Source organism: Pan paniscus, chromosome 1 (genome assembly GCF_029289425.2).
Source record: "Pan paniscus chromosome 1, NHGRI_mPanPan1-v2.0_pri, whole genome shotgun sequence".
NCBI lineage: Eukaryota > Metazoa > Chordata > Mammalia > Primates > Hominidae > Pan > Pan paniscus.
The window spans coordinates 159,058,705-159,076,768 of record NC_073249.2 but is presented as its reverse complement, the minus strand read 5'-3'; the positions used below and the strand labels follow the sequence as shown (position 1 = coordinate 159,076,768).

At 39.2% G+C, this 18,064-nt stretch overlaps 1 protein-coding gene across 4 annotated transcripts in view; it reads right to left on the bottom strand.

Annotated features, from left to right (window-relative positions):
• The window catches only part of GNG12 (G protein subunit gamma 12), a 129,855-nt gene that overhangs the window by 91,076 nt on the left and 20,715 nt on the right, over positions 1-18,064 (bottom strand). The window lies entirely within an intron of this gene.

The window sequence follows — 18,064 nt, the reverse complement described above, 5'->3', positions numbered from 1 at the left end:
TTAGCAAACTTCAAGCTTATAGGGAAAGTATGACTTGCTCCAGCTATATTTATATCATTTAGCACAGAGGCCCTTCGGCTTTCTCAATCCAGAGTGGTCGCTCCATCCATCTATCCAACCAACCAACCATCCAACCATCCACCCACCTACCTGACAACCCATTTTTTCTTTTTTTCTAACAACAACCAACTGCTGAGGCAGGCATTTCACTAAGCACTGTGGATACAAAAAACCCAAAGTACAGAAAATACGATACCCATTTTAGAGATAAGGACACAGGGGTACAGGGTTTCAATGTTTTTCCTAGAACCTAGTCTACAAGTGTAGAGTTAGGATTCAAATCTAGGATGTGTGAATTCAAAGGCCTTGCGCTTTTTACTATCCCATGCAGCTTCAAACAGTAATCTCTTTGTTGGCCTGATTTGGAAACAACAAAAACTGCACTGCTTTTTAATATCCTGCAATTTTGACCGTTCCCAACCCTGCCATCCGCAGTTAGTTACACTGCACCTTTTCTTGACATTTGATGTACCCAGACCAAAGGTCCACTTTCCACCTAGAAGTCTGACGGACACCATGCCTGCAAGATGGCAGCCCACCATGATGATCTCTTTTTCAACCGCACGCACCTTGCCTCTGCAGGCTGCTGTCTGAACTGCGAGTCAGAGACCTTTTCTACCTTGCTTACCTGTGTTGAGTACACTCTGTGGCACTCACTAGGTCGTCCATACATATCTGCTGATTAAATGTATGAGAAAAAATAAGCCAAAGAATAAGATGCTGTCTCAGGAAATCCTGAATGCCAGTTCTCAGGACTCTTAATTTAATGAGTTGGTATCACTTCAAAAACCTTGGCAGAGAGTCCCATTCCAGAAGGTGTTTAATAAGCTGCTGACTAAGCTCTCTGGACACAAGGTTTATAGCAAATATGTTCTCATCTGTGAAACGCTGGAAACAACCCAAATATCCAGTATTTGGATGAAAAGTTGAACCAATGGCCACTTATCAGCACAGGAGTTTCCTTTATTGCCATTACAAGAAAAAGGATGTGGAGTGTGAGGACACAGGAAAAGGGCAACATGAACCAAGGTCAGATGCAAAGGCAGGCAGACCAACAGAGAATAAATACACTAACTCCAGCTATGCAAAAATATGCACATGGAAACTAAATGGTATGAGAATGTGAAGCTGAACTCACAAGAATACTTTCTCCTACGGGTACAATTAAAATTCAGAATTTAATAATTGAAAACTGGCTCTTCTGTTTAATCTCCATACCCTTCTTATGATCGATGTTATTGAATTCTTATGAAATGCAGGCTCACAATTTAACATGTGACCGATTTAGAAAACCATGCCTTCTATGTGCCTATGATGAAAATAAATGCCCTACTGACAAAAGACATCCATTTATTTGGCAGGCTAAACATATCTATTTATTTGGATTCATTTATTTGTCAGGCTAAGCATATACTACATTATCCCCAGTGTCTGAATGCTGTGTATGTGAAAAGCCCGACACACATACTCTTTTCACATTGCACATTCAGATAACCCAGTCTTTCCTTTTCAAGGACAACGATTCCCTGCTGAGACTGGCACACTCAGGATGCTTTCTGCTTGAGGCCTGCATTTCCATACCTTTCTTTTAGCTAACTCTGGTTCGTTAAAGAATTCCTGAACTTGAGTGTACCTTTCTCAAATAATAACAACGAGTACGACTATTTTACTACATACTAGGTATGTCTGTAAGCACTTTCCTATGAGCTCATGTCAATCATGTTTTCCAGTATGACCTCAATACAGAGTGTATGACAGATAGTAGGCACTCAATAAATACGTATTTACTAGTTGGGTTATGCTTTAGTTCATGTAACTCTCATGTCCACATTATAAAAGAAGTATTATAATTATCAGTGTTTCATAGGTGGGGTGCAGATAGGTAAAGTCAATTACTTAATGGCCAATATTTTGCTAAGGTCAATAGAAATGGGGTAGTGTTGTTTATTTTGTGTTGCTATAAAGTAATACTTGAGGCTGGATAATTTATATAAAAAAAGAGGTTTATTGGGCTCACAGTTCTGCAGACTGTACAAGAAGCATAGTGCTGGCATCTGCTTCTGGTTAGCGCCTCAGGAGGCTTCCACTCATGGTGAAAGGCAAAGGGGGAACAGGTGTGTCACTTGGTGAGCCAGACAGCAAGAGAGATGTCAGGTTCTTTTAAACAATCAGCTCTTGCGTGAACTAATAAAGTGAGAACTCACTCATTACCATGCGGAGGGCACCAAGTTATTTATGAGGGATCTGCTGCCATGACCCAAACATCTCCCTCTAGGCCCCACCTCCAACATTGGGGATCACATTTTAACATGAGATTTGGAGGGGACAAACATCCAAACTAAATCAGATAGTCAGTTTCCTACCTCAGCTAACCACATTTCAATCCCTGGCTCATTCTCAACGGGATTATACCGTCATGAGTTAAAAATTAAGTGATAAAACACAGACAATCATGCTCATCAGAATAAGTTCCAAAATTATTTTTCTACTCATACCTAACTTGTCCTGCCATTAAGATACAGGTTCTTGAAAGGCAGAGACCCCCTGCCCTTTGTATGTCAATGGAAGGTGGAAATACTCTCCCAAAATGCTTCACCAAGTACCACACAAGACCATTCAGAAGCAAGAAGTCCCGTGGCTTGTTGAACACTGAGATTCAAAGTCAGGCAGCACAAAACCATAAATTAAATCACCTGTGAAAGCCAAACAACTCAAGTATGAACTACACAAAAATAAAATGTAACCCTCCACACTCACTCCATAGAAGACAACTAGCAGTGTGCAGCTTAGGGAAAACAGTCCCTTGCTGTGATAGTTCTGACTTTTGAAAAATCCCAACTTATTTCAATCAAATGATTCCCAGTTAAACTCTCTACACTTTGCCAGAAGAGGTTCTGACCTAGAAAATAGGATGGGAAATGGAAAAAATAACCATCAGTCCAATTCCAGTCAACCAGGGCACGACATACCCATATCATGGCGGGCACATAGCATTTAACGCGAGAACCATCCCCTCGGAGCCAAGATCTTCCTCAGGTGACTGCACCGGCCAGGCTTATCAATTTCTATTGTAAACAGGGCTGAGGTGACACGCGTCTCCACTGGCACCACTGGATGACCACGGTGGTCTTGAAACCAGCCTCTTTGGCTCAAATGCCCTTTCCTCAGATCCATCCTACTAATTAAACTAGCCCACCCTTGCCCAAACTCCATTTTTGCTCCCATGTTCAAGAACTTATAGGAGGTTCCTTTCACTTTCTGCCTCAGTCTGCCCTCTCCTGTTTGCTTTCCAATGCCCTACACCAAGGGTCCCCAACTCCCAGGCATGGACTGGTCTGTTTGTGGCCTGTTAGGAACTGGGCTGCACAGCACGAGGTGAGCGGCAGGAAGCGAGCAGTACCACCTGAACTCTGCTTCCTGTGGACTCAGCGGCAGCATCAATTTCTTAGGAAGCACGAACCCTATGGTGAACTGCGCATGCGCAGAGTCTAGGCTGTACACTCCTTATGAGAATCTAACTTAACGCCTGATGATCTGAGGTGGAACAGTTTCATCCCCAACCCCTCTGTGACCACCGGCCATGGAAAAACCGTCTTCCACGAAACTGGTCCCTGGTGCCAAAAAGGTTGGGGACCACTGATGTATTGAAATATTTTTAGAGAAATGGAAGAGAAAAAGGTCAGACAGAAATTATGATGTATTTCCATAAAGTTACCCTGTCTTCCTGCCTCCCCATCCCCCTCTGCCACCCCGAGACAGCGAGACAAACCCCTCCCCTTCCTCCTTCTCCTCAGCCTACCCAGTGTGAATATGATGAGGAGGAAGACCTTTATGATGATCCACTTCCACTTAATAAATAGTAAATCTGGCTGGGCACGGTGACCCACGCCTGTAATCCCAGCACTTTGGTTGGCTGAGGTGGGTGGATCACAAGGTCAGGAGATCGAGACCATCCTGGCCAACATAGTGAAAGCCCGTCTCTACTAAAATACAAAAAATTAGCTGGGTGTGGTGGCACGAGCCTGTAGTCCCAGCTACTCGGGAGGCTGAGGCAGAGGAATCGCTTGAACCCGGGAGGTGGAGGTTGCAGTGAGCCGAGATCATGCCACTGCACTCCAGCCTGGCGGCAGAGCAAGGCTCAGTCTCACAAAAAAAAAAATAAAAATAAATAAACAAATAAATAGTCAATATATTTTCTCCTCATGCTTTTCTTAATACGTTTCTCTAGCTTACTTTAGTCTAAGAATGCATTATGTAATATATATAACATACAAAATGTGTGTTAAGTGACTGTATATGTTATTAATAAGGCTTGTCAACAGCAGGCTATTAATAGTAATGTTTTTGAAGAGCCAAAAGTTATACATACATTTTCGATTGCATGGGGGTTGTAACCACTAAACTCTGTGTTGTTCGAGGGTCAACTATAGTTAGGAACGTGGCTACCCATTTTTACCAAATAGTCTGAGTCTGCTTCCCTTAGCAGAAACTGGGCCTTTTAAGAAGGGGCTATAAGGCATGGCAGACATGTTTATTTGTCTCTCCAGGGAACTGCTCTTCTTCACATCTTTACTGTACTTAGGATAATAAATCCCCAGGCTTGGCCATAAACAGCAGAGCATTGTATAGTATTCTACAATCATTTCATGTTTATTTGTCCTGACTTTGTATCTAGTTAGGTAGTGCCAATGAACCCAGACCACAGTCACGTTCATGGATAAACTTTGCTAGAGGACTTAGTTTTCACGTGTATACCAGCAACTAGAACTGTTTACAGATAGTTCTATTATAGTACTTCTCAAACTTTTTGGTCTCAGGGCCCTAAAAAATTGATAATCCCAAAAAGCTTTCAATTACTAGCTTAATCTGACATATACTGTTAGAAATTGAAACTGAGAAATTAAAAAATACTTATTAATCCATTAAAATATAATAGTAATAAATTCATTAGATCTTGGCAAAAACATTTATAAAAACAATGTTTTCCAAAACAGAAGAAATTTTAGTGAAAATTGTTTTACAGTTTTGTAAATCTCTTTAATTTCAATTCTCTTTGCACACCTTTTTAATAGGAGACAGCTGGTTTTTTTTGGTTTCTGCTTCTACATCCAATTTTTGTGATATGTTGTTGTAGTTTTAGTGTATGAAGAGTCTGGCCTCACTCAGATACAGATGAAAAGTCTTTTAAGGTATGTGTGGATATTCTTCTTTGAAACTAAACCAAAACTTGATAAGTAGTGGCTTCTTACAGGCTGGCTGAAATCCTTTCAATGAACTTCCCGTATTCTGCTATATTAAAATTGATTAGTCTCTCTTGCATTGGAACAGAACTTTAACCCATGCAGAGTTTTTAACATCACACATTGTTCACTGAAAAATATTGGTTCACTGAATTATACAGGTTTTCCAAATGTTGACACATTACATTATACAATATTGAAAATGTACTCATTAACGTCATCCCTGATCTCATCAGCAAAGTCGAAATATGGGGAAGTGGTCAAGCTCATGGTGGCAGATACAAGTATTCCCAAATTCCAAGTTTGGCTTGAATTTTTATTATTTTAGCAATAAATATAATCATTTTTCTTGAAGTGACAGACTATTCTTTTTTGAGAAAATGTCTGCCAAATATCCAAGTCTGAATAATCAGAGCTTGTCAGACATTCTTTCAAGTAAAAGTAGTGTCAGGTGAAAAGATGGCTAGTTCAACTTGCAATTGAAATAATCACACAAGCATTTTTCCTTGAGACATACTTTATTACCAGCAGAAGAGCTTTAGTTTCCTTAATATGTCACAGAGAATTTTTTAAATGTGCTCTCAAAATTATGAGACTTAATTTTTACTGCTTCAAGGACATTCTTAAGTGAAAATGGCATTTTGGTTTTTTTGAGTGTGTGATGATAAGGGATATTACTACTGCCTTGTTTAATTCGCAGTTTTATCCACCTCTGTTTTTGTAACATCATTCCAAATGTCAACACAATGAAAACATCAAATAATATCTTAATATGATTTTAAACTTGACCTTGTGAACTCCTTGAAAGATCATGGAGACCCCTAGGGTCTATGTACCACACATTGAAAACACTGTTTTAAAAAGTGTTTAATAAATGTTCTTGAATATCTCAATAAACAAATGTAACTTCATATTATGGAGGGAGGTTCTGGAAAGGTCTAGGAGACCTTTTCGTTTGAGCCACCAAGACTACACTGGATGTTTAAAGGTAAAGGAGGTTAGGAGGAGCACAAGACAAAGCAAAGAGCCAGAAATGGGCAGGAAACTTTCCTAGAGCAGAACAGAGAAGCACAACCTCAGTTGAGTAGCGTCTTTCACACAGCCAGGTGTACTATGTGCAAATTACCTGTCGCTTCCTCAAAACGGTCCCAGAAGATGGGTCTTATCATCCTCACCTATGCATCCCTGCCAAGGAAGGCAGGGATCATGCCCATTTTCTTCACTCATGAATATGTGGAACTCTCACACAGTGGTCAGCACATGGAAAGCACACAATAAATATTCACTGAATGAATATATGAATGAGGCTCAGATAAATGAATTATCTGTTCAAGGTCACATAGCTAGGAAGTGGTGGCCACAGGATTGAACCCAGGTCTTTGGGCACCAAATCCCATGCGCTTCCCTACATGCTGATTTCTTCAAAGTGATAGAAACTCAGGCCATACAGTGGGAGGCTTGGATGTTGGTGCAGTTAGTCTATGAACCAAGAAGTTTTTATAAAGACGGTAACATGAGTACATTCGTGCTGTCGAAAGATTATACCCAGCGATACCTGGGATGGCTTGGAGTGGAGAACAAAAGGAAGAGGAGAGAGCAATTTGTGTCCTATTTCAGCATTCTCAGTGAAAAAGCCTAACTTGGTGGGGAGTGTCAGACCTCACAGGTTTCCCCAAATTCTCGCTTAACGGTGTGAATTTGGAGAAATTACCTTTCCTGTATGATTATTACGTTCCGTATCTGCAGAATGGGATGATAATAATCTATAATTTCATAGAGTTGTTGTGAGGTTTAAATGAAAAAATGTATACAAGACAACCAGCATCGTTCTTCGCTCAATAAATTTTGCCTATAAAAAAGTGGAAGAAAAGGGAGGAAGGAAGGGAAGGGGGAAGGAAAAAAGAAGGAAGGGGGTGAGGAAGAAAAAGGAGGGAGGTACAGAGGAGGAAATATGGCTGAGGGAAGGAAATATCTGTGGAATGCCTGGGTGAACCTGGGCAGTGCCAGAGGGAGAGCAAATCTATAAGCCCTGCTTGTGGTTTCTTGACCAGAGAATGAGAAAAAGGCATTAGATCATTTCATGATTTCAAGCCTGGGTGACCAGAGGAATGAACTCATATGAAGGGGCCAAGGAGGCTGGTACTGTAGCTACCAAAGGGCAAAGACCTGGAGGTTCTCTGCAGGGAAGGAATGGATGAAGGAAGAAGGGCACAGGGTGAAGGATCAATATTGTTTGCAGGACATGTGATATTGCAAATTAGGGCAAATGGAAAAATGAGAGAAAACAGGATCTGAGAGACAAAAAGGACGCACCTACTTAAAACCATTTAATTGGTTCCAAACCCTTGTCGGCCAGGCACATATTGGCTCTACAGCCCCATCTCCAGCCAGCCACTCCTGCTGCTCTGCCAAACTTGAGATTTCATGCTTTCAGGCTCCAGACTTCTGCATGCTCTGCTCTCACTGCCTCTTTCCCAGAAGCAAAGTTTCTCAAAAAGTGGCACTTGTTATTTTTAAGGTCATATATTAAGATTATGGGAAAACAAAACAAAAAATCATTAGGGAGGGCATCATTTAAGGCCCGGGCTCTCTCACCATCCTGAGGCAGTAGTGTCCCAGGCTACCTCTCTGAAGGCTCTGCTGCTGCATCCTCTATGCCCCAGCACACACACACTACCCTCTGCCCCTGTCTAGACAGCCTCAGTTCATTCCTTTCTCAGGGCTCCCACTGGACTTTGCTCCTGCCCACCACTCCCTGGTTGGTTTCCTGCTATAGCAAAGCTGGGTGTCTCTCTCTCTCCCTACACATGACCCTTGCCCTGGACATCTCTGCACACAGCAGACGCTCAGTCCCTGTTGTATGGTTGATGAAGCCAGGAAAACAGACATGAAGCCATAACAGAAGCAGCAGCAAGAGGAGCTAAGAGGTGTTAAGAGAGACCAAGAATGATAAAGTCCAGAAAAAGCTAGTGCATTTCGCAAAGAAAACACTGGTGGGGGTCTAACGTGGGCATTCTCCTTGGAGGGACATTGCCCCCACTAGGGAGTAGAAGCTGGTTCTCAGGGGATACAAGTAAAACATTTCTTAGATTACATTGGTCTATGGCCCTCCAAAGCTCAATCCTACATCCCCAAAATTTTATTCCTTGATATTTATCCCATTAGGGAGAAAATTTTAATTTAAAGTTAGTTGGTTGGGCACAGTGGCTCATGCCTATAATCCCAGCACTTTGGAAGCCTGAGACAGGAGGATTGCTTGAGGCTGGGAGTTCAAGACCAGCCTAGACAACATAGTGAGACCTCATCTCTATAAATTAAAAAAAATTTTTTTAAAGTTAATTTATCTTAATGTTTCTCCTTATATGGTGACAATGAAAAGAAGGTTGAGAAGCACTGATCTGGAGGAAGGTGATTCGGTAAAAGGGGTGAGAGAACAGCAGCCTGGAAGGACTGACTGCAGAAGCAAATCACGAGGAAACAGTGGTGACAATGACTTTTCTCCCTTTCTTCATGGGTGAGCCTCCTGTGCCATATCTATAATGAGTGTGTACAACATATCAGGCCCTGTGTTAAGTGCTTTGCGAGCATTATTTTACTTTTATCTTCACAACAACCTTACGAAGTTATGTTCCCTTTTTAGAGATGCTTAGAAAATGTAGATAACATATCCAATGTCCCATAACTAGTCAGTGGTAAATGATGCAAGATGAATACTTAGCACAAGTCTGACACAGGGTAAGGGTTTAATTATCATAACCATGAGCAGAGGAGGCAGGCCTGAACACATCTGTTAGAGGAGGGAATGACGTTTCTGCTACACAGCAAGTGTACCAGCAAAACAAAACAAAACAAAACAAGCCCACGTTATTTGAATGAAACAGCAGTGAAGCAAAAAACATGCAACTGGAAAGGAGATGATGGTGGGTAAGGAATCTAGACAACAGGATGGATGGAGTCCAGGCAGAACGGCTGGCTTTGGCAAACAAGAGAGAAAGAAGAGGGATAGGTAGAAGCTGAGAAAGCAGGTTAAAGGTTGTGGGCAAGAGATGAGGGCAGGGCCTCAGTAGAGAGCAGGAGGGAAGAAATCCTGTTCCCACTGGGGCCCTGCAGCTGAGGTCACATGGCATGAATTCCTGGTGGAATTAAGCAACATGATAGTATTACTTTCTCCAGTAACCTCCTCAAATAAAAATCAGTTAATTAATATTATGCCTTCTTACTTCCCACTGACCCTAGACTTAGAAAAGGCAACCAAAGTGCTTTAGTGAAATAATTCCCCATCTTTTCTAGTTATGAAGACAACTTCGTGCCATTAGAAACAAAAACCAAAAACTTTCCAAGCACTCAGCTGGAGAAGCTGTACTTTCAGCGTGCACTGAGAAAATGCTAGGTGCACATTAACTCTGTCCAGTTGAGACAACTGATATGACTCCATAGTGTCTTTATCATAAAAATGCATTTGAAAAATAAACATTTAGCCAGTTGGGCAAGCAAGGAGTTTAGTTGTTGTCACTCGCTCCTAACAACTAAAAAGCTGAACAAATGGAAAAACCAACAACTCCTCTTGGATGCAGTAGAGAAGTAAAGTGACAGGGCAAACCACTGCCCCAAAAGTTGGAGAGATAGGCAGGTAGACACAGAAAATCATAGTATACAGGAATAGAAACCTTCAAGCAGAAGCCTGCGTAGGAACCAGCACCAAGATGGAAAAACCTGAGCTGTAACCAACAAATTGCTAGAGACTTAGTGTGGACAAGTCAGGGAGTTAAAATCTTCAGGGGAATCTAGTAATGGGGGAAGGGGAAGACATATGTTTGTGAGTTTTACCTCTAGAAGCTCTCTCAGGTCCTCACTGAATGGGGAAGAAAAACCCCCTCATGCTTCCAGCAGGGGGAGGGTGAAAAAAGCATTTTGAAATATACCAGAACATTCTATTCTTCTTAATATGGACTGCCCTCAGAGGAAACTATTTTTCCAGAGCCTAATCTGTTTGGGTTTTATCAGAGCCTAACTTATCTGGGGAAAAGAAATACCCAACTCCAGCACTCTCCTGTTACCCTGTCCCACCTAAGGGAAGAAAAAATACTGGGCAGCACTTGTGAGTTCATAGTCCTGGATGCAAGACTCATCTAAAGCCTCAGATCTAACCACAGAGGTACAGAACACTTCTGTTATCCCACACTTCACCTCCATGTTCCTAAAAGCCTATTTATCACATTTCCTTCATCTGGTACATCATGTCTGCCTTTCATTCAAATTACAAGGCATACTAAAAGACAAAAAACACTGAAGGAACCAAACAAGCATCAGAACCAGAATCAGAAATTGCAGGAATGCTGAATAATCAGACCAGGAATTTTTTAAATTTAAGATTAATAAGCTAAGGGCTTTAATGGAAAAAGTAGGCAACATGCAAGAACAGATGAATAATGTAAGTAGAAATATGGAAATTCTAAGAATTTTAAAAGACAGAAATAAAGAATGCCTTTGATAAGTTCATTAGTAGACTGAACAGGGCTGAGGAAAGAATCTCCAGGCTTGAAGATACGACAACAGAAACTCAAAATATGAAAAGCAAAGAGAAAAAACATGAAAAGAAGCAAAACAGAATAAGGATTATGGCATGTCTACAAAAGGTGTAACATACATGTAACAAGAATGCTAGAAAAATAAGGACAGAAGAAACAGAAGCACTATCTGAGGCAATAGTGACTGAAAATTCCCCCAAATTAATGTCAGACACCAAACCACAGAATTCAGAAAGCTCAGAAACACCAATCAGAATAAATACTTAAAAAAAAAACCTAGGCATAACATATTCCAACCTCAGAAAATCAAAGATAAAAACTTTTGAAAGACAAAAAAAAAAAAAAATCTTACCCATCCAGGACCAAGGATAAGTACATTGACTTCTCAGAATTCATGTAATAAGCAAGAGAGTGGAATGAATCATATAAAGTATTGAGAGAAAAAAAACGAACCTAGAATTACATACCCTGAAAAATTATCCTTCAAAAATAAAAGAGAAATAAAAATGTTCTCAGATTAAAAAAAAAACTGAGGGAATCTGGTGCCAGTAGACCTGCCTTGTAAGAAATGTTAAAAGAAGTTCTTCAGAGTGAGGGAAAATGATATAGGTCAGAAACTCAGATCTACATAAAGAAAGAAAGCATCAGAGAATGCATAAGTGAAGAATGCATAAGTGAATTTTAATTGATTTAACAGATAATACTTTGATTAAAAAATAGCAACAATATATCCAATGATATATGTTTATGTGCATACATACAATTGATCCTGGAACAACACAGGTTTGAACTGAGAAGGTCCACTTCTACTTGGATTTTTTTCAAACAAGGATGGAAAATACAATATTTAATATTTACGGGATGTGAAACCCACATATATGGAGGGCCAACTTTCCATATGTGTGCGTTCCACAGGGCCAACTGTGGGACTTAAGTATGTACAGATTTTGGTTACATGCAGGGCAGAGGGGATGGTCCTGGAACCAATCCCCTGTGTATACCACGGGATGACTGTAAAGGGATAGAGAAAGACATACCATGCTAAAACTAACAGAGAAAACAGGAGTAGCTATAAATTTCAGACAGAGCTGACAAGGAAAGTTACTAGGAATAAAGACAGGCATCACATAATGATAAAGGGGTCAATTCTCCAATACAACATAACAATATTTGTCATGTATGCACCTAAGAACAGAGTATCAAAATAAGCTAGGTAAAAAACTAATAGAACTTAAAAGACAAATAGATCAATCCACCATTATAATTGGAGATTTCAATGCCCTTCTATCAGAAATGGACAGATCTATAAGGCAGACAATCATTAAAGCCAACAGTTGAACTTAATGGCACTACCCATCAATTGGATATAATTGACTTCTATAGACTACTTCATCCAACAACAACAGAATATACATTCTTTTCAAGTTCACATGGAACAGTCACTAACAGAGACCACACACTGGGCCATAAAAAAAACCTTAACAAATTTAAAAGAATATAAACCATACAATGTCTGCTTTTAGACAACAATGAAATTAAGCTAGAATTCAATAACAGAAAGATAACTTGAAAATCTCAAAATACCTAGAGATTAAACAACACACTTCTATAAAATACATGAGTCAAGGAAGAAATCTGAAATTTAAAAATATTTTGAACTAAATAAAAATGAAAATACACCTAATCAAAACTTATGGGCTGAAGCAAAAGCAGTGCTTAGAGGGAAATTTACAGCATTAAATGCATATATCAGAAAAAAAGAAAGATCTAAAACCAGTAATTTAAGCTTCCACCTTAAGAAACTAGAAAAAATAAATTAAATTCAAATTAAGCATGGGCAAAGATTAATATACAAAGAAAAATAAAATAAAATAATTCAAATTAAAGAAAAAAATCAAAGCAAAAAAAATCAATGAAATTAAACAGAAAAAAAAATTGAGAAAAATCAATGAAACCAAAAGCTGTTTCTCTGACAAGGTCAATAAAATTGATAAACATCTAGTGAGTCTGAGAAAAAAAGAAAGAAGACAAATTACCAATATTAGATATAAAGGAGGGGACACTACTACAGATCCCATATACATTAAAAGGCTAATAAGGGAATAAATGCACAATCTATGTACACAAATTTGATAACCCAGATGAAATGGACATACTCCTTGAAAGATACAATCTGCCAACATTCACAAATCTCAAAAGATTTCTCAAAATAATCTCAGATAATCTCAAAGATAATCTCAAGATTTCTCAGATAATCTCAAAAGGCCTATTTATATTAATGAAATTGAATCAATAATTAATAACTGTTCAAAACAGAAAGCACCAAGTTCAGATGGATTCACTTGTGAATTCTTCTAAACACTTAAGGATGAAATTATAACAATTCTCTAGAATCTCTTGCAGAAGACAGAAGCAGACAGAATACATCCTAACTCATTCTATGAGGCTAACACTACCCTAAGACCAAAACCAGATAAAGACATTACGAGAAAAGAGTATCTCTCATGAATGAAGATGCAAAAATCCTCAATAAAGTATTAACAAACTGAATCCAACAATGTAAAAAAGAATTACACACTGCTACCAAAGCGGATTTACCTCAGGGTAAGTAAGGCTGGTTTAATATTTGAAAATCAATTAATGGAATCCATCCCACCAACAGGCTGAAAAAGAAAAGTCACATGATCGTATCAACAGATGCAGAAAAAGCACTTGACAAAATCCAACATCTATTCATGATTTAAAAAAAAAAAAAAACTATGTAAACTAAAAATAGAGGGGAACTTCCTCAACTTGATAAAGAACATCTACAAAATAGCCCATATTTAATAGTGAGTAACTTGGAGCTTTCCTGCTCTATGAGTAGGAAAAAGGCCAAGATGTCCCTCTCATCACTGCTTTTCAACTTTTTGCTGCAATTCCCAGGTACTGCAATAGTAAATAAAAGAAATAAAAGATACACAGATAGGGGAAGAGGAAATAAAACTGCCTTTTTCAAAGATGACATGAACATCTATGTAAACAATCTGAAAAAAACTGACAAAAAGATTCCTGGGACTAGTGAGAAATAATAGCAAGGCTGTAAAATACAAGGTTAACACAGAAAAGTCAACTGCTTTCCTATAGACCAGTCATGAACAAGTGGAATTTGAAATTAGAAACACATTACTATTTATATTAGCACTCCCAAAATGAAATGCTTAGGTATAAATCTAACAACATGTATAAGATCTGTATAAGGAAAACTATAAAATGCTGATGAAATATATCTAAGAAGAACTAAATGAAAGAGAGTCCATGTTCACAGACAGGAAAACACAATATTGTCAAGATGTCAGTTCTCCCTAACTTGACCTATAGATTCAGTGCAATCACAATCAAAATCTCAGAAAATTATTTTATGGATATAAACAAACTGAATCTAAAGTATTACGAAGAAGCAAAAGGCCTAGAATAGCCAACTCAATATTGAAGAACAAAGTTGGAGGACTGACACCACTTGATTTCAAGACTTATTATAAAGCTAGAGAAATTAAGGCAGTGTGGTATTAGTAAAGAAATAGACTAACAGGTCAACGAAACAGAACAGATCCTAGAAACAGACCCACATAGTCACCTGGTCTTTGACAAAGAAGCAAAGGTAATACAGTGGAGCAAAAATAGTATTTTCAACAAATAGTGCCAGAACTGGACATCCACATTCCCTGCCCCCCCAAAAAAAGAAAGAATCTAGACACAGACCTATAACCTTCACAAGAATTAAGTCAAAATTGATCACAGAACTAAATGTAAAATACAAAACTAGAAAACTCCTAGAAGAAAACATAGGAGAAAATGTAGATGACCAAGGGTATGGCAATGGCTTTTTACATACAACACCAAAGGCATGAACCACAAAAGAGAGAAAAAGCTACACTTCATTAAAATGAAAACCTTCTTCTCTGCCAAAGACAATGTCAAGAGAATGAGAAGCCACAGACTGGGAGAAAATATTTGCAGAAGACACTTCTGATAAAGGACTGTTATCCAAAATATATATAAAGAACTCTTAAAACTCAAGAATAAGAAAATAATTTGATTGAAAAATGATCAAAAGTGACCTGAAAGTATACCTCACCAAAGAAAACATACAGATGGCAAGTAAGTGTCTGAAAATAGGTTCAATATTACGTCACTGGGGAATTACAAACGAAAACAACGAGATACCACCACACACCTACCAGAATAGCCAAAATCCAAAACACTGATGGCACCAAATGCTGGTGAAGATGTGGAGCAACAGAAACTCTCATTCACTGTGGGAACGCAAAATGGTACATCCACTTTGGAAGACAGTTTGGCAGTTAAAAAAAAAATTAGACATAGTTTTAACCATATAATCCAGTAATCGTACAACTTTGTATTTACCAAAATAAACTGAAGACATATGCCCGAAAATTTGCACATGGATGTTTACAGCTTTGTACATAATTGCCAAAACTCGAAAGAAACCAAAATGTCCTTTAGTAAGTCGGTGGGTAAATAAACTTTGATACATCCATACAATAGAATATTACTCAGTGCTAAAAGGAAATGAGCTATCAAGCCATTAAAAGACACAGAGGAAACTTAAATGCGTATTACTAAGTGAAAGAAGCCAATATGAAAAGGCTACATACTATATGATTCTGACTATTTGACATTCCACTATGGAGACAGTGAAAATATCAGTGGTTGTCAAAGGGTTAGGAGGGAGAGAGGAATGAATAGGCAGAGCACACAGGACTTTTAGGACAGCGAAACTATTTTGTATAATACTACACTGGTGAATACATGTCATCATGTATTAGTCAAAATCCATAGAATGTAGAACACCAAGAGTGAATCCTAATGTAAACTATGAACTTTGGCTGATAATGATGTGTCAACTTAGGTTCATTGATTACAATAAATGTACCACTCTGGTGTGGGATGTGGATAGTGGAGGAGGCTATGCATAGGGACAGTGGGTATATAGGAACTCTCTGTACTTTCTGCTCAATTCTGCTGTGAACCTAAAACTGCTATAAAATTTAAAGTTTATTAAAACTAAAAAAAGATTGATTTGTGAGACATTTAGTCTGCCGCAATGTCTGCTTTACATCTGGATTTGCAAACCAATACAATAAATTCTCCCTCCTCCTCCCCACCTTGGACCACAGGTTGGGAATGACAGGTCTACAAGGAAGGCGAGTGGCATTTTGGATATGGAAGGGATCTGGCCTTACCCAGACCTGGTTCTAACTCCAGTTCTGTGATGACCGCAATGATGACTGATGAGTTACTGAAACTCACTATGTCTCAGTTTTATTCTTTGTACACGGGGACGGAAATACTCTAAAAGGTTTTTAGCACCAAATGACACTGAATTTATTACATGTAATACAACAGGTAGTTAGTGTTAACATTTCTGTTTGCTAGAATCAGTGGTTCGACCCCCTGGACCGGCAGCATCAGCATCACCTGGAAACTGGTTAAAAATGCAAATTTTCAAGCTGCAACTCAGGCACATTGAATCCTCTGGTGGTGGGCCCAGCAATCTGTGTTTTAACAGCCCTCCAAGTGATTCTGATGCTCATCAAAATTTGAGAACTGCTGCTCTGAAGTCATAGTTTTCAACTTTCTTTTTTTCTTTATAAGCAGAGGAATCCTTTCTTCAAAAGGGATCTTATTCAGAAAGCTGATCCGTGGAACACATACAATTGAACTGGTTCTGATTGAACTGGGTAGGGAGAGCTCGATGTGCGACCTCGAGGTCTCACCTGGTTCCCTGCAGCCATCCCCAGGGGACCTCTGGGGCAGGGAAATGCTCTTTGGCCATTAGAGATACTACAATTTTTGGTGGCACCATTGACAGAATTAAAGGACTAACACAACACTAAGCGATTCAACCATAATTACAAGGCAAACCCTGCTGCGGTAAAATAATACTTCCGGGGTTTCTAGGGGCATCCACAACTAAGCCACTCTGCACTGGGTCACCCTCCAGTACCACATCACTGGCCTGACTTGGCTATCTTACATGCTTGGGACAAAAATTTTCAGAAGTGACATCTGGCTCTCTTTGCAACATCTCTTTGTTACATCTTTGCAACATCTAGCCTCAACTTGATGTTACACTGCCTGTTGCCCAGAGCAAGCTGTACCCTATTCACATCAGGTCAAAAGACCTACTTACTCTGTGGTGTCAAAAACACATTTTATGTTTCAATCAAAGTTTGGTGGCATACTCCTGAAGAGAGCTGAGGCTCAGCAGTAAGCAGTAGACATGCCAGTTGAGAATCACTGTCTAGGAATTAAGTTTGAAAACTACTTATGTAGCGGCTATAACCAAGGAGACAATCATGGGAGGGTTTTTGCTGTATTTGTTTACGGAAGAACATGCAGTGCCAAGTATTCAAATGAAACTTACATAGGCTGACAATAAGTAAAGGAGCCAAAGAAGGAAAATCAAGATAGACAGTCACAGTTCTCAGGAAAAGGGATGTGCTTTGGGTTTCCAGATAAACAGCTGACTATGGAGTAATGGCTTAGGGAATGCCAAGTTAAGCAAGTTATTATAAAAGCTAGCACCCACTGATCAAATCAGTCATCTTTCATCAGTACCATGTCTCCCAGCTCATATTTCATATGGGCTGTGGGTTATTATTTTCTCTACTCTGGCAATGAGGATCTGCTGCAGCTTATTGGAAAAAAAAATCTGTATCAAAACCAAAAATATTTCCAGATACCATAGATTATTAAAAAATAAAGGTTGCAAATGGAGCTCATCTCATTGATTTTCTACTTTGAGCTTCTCCTAATCTGAGAGAGGGCAGAACGGGTGTTAATTTCAGCTGACAGATAAGGACACTGAGGTATGGGCAGACTATGTGCCCTGCTAAAGGTCACTGATAATCACTAGAGAGCCAGGTCTAAAGTCATAATGCTTCAGAATGGAAGAGGCCTCAATGAGCCATCTACTCCACTCATGTCAATTTTACAGAGGAGCTAACTTTCATCTCGAGAGGTAGGAGGGGAGGAGATAAGACTTAGAGTGATTTTCTTGGTTTGGCACAAAGCAGCTGCACAGGAGCCATTCGAAAAGAAGGCCTCTCACTTGGTGAGAATGAGGTAGGAGATAAGGATAAGGCCTTTCCTCCTCCTATATGTCTATAAAAGCTGAGCTACCCAAAATGGTAGCTATATATTAACAAGTTTAATTAAAACTAAATAAAG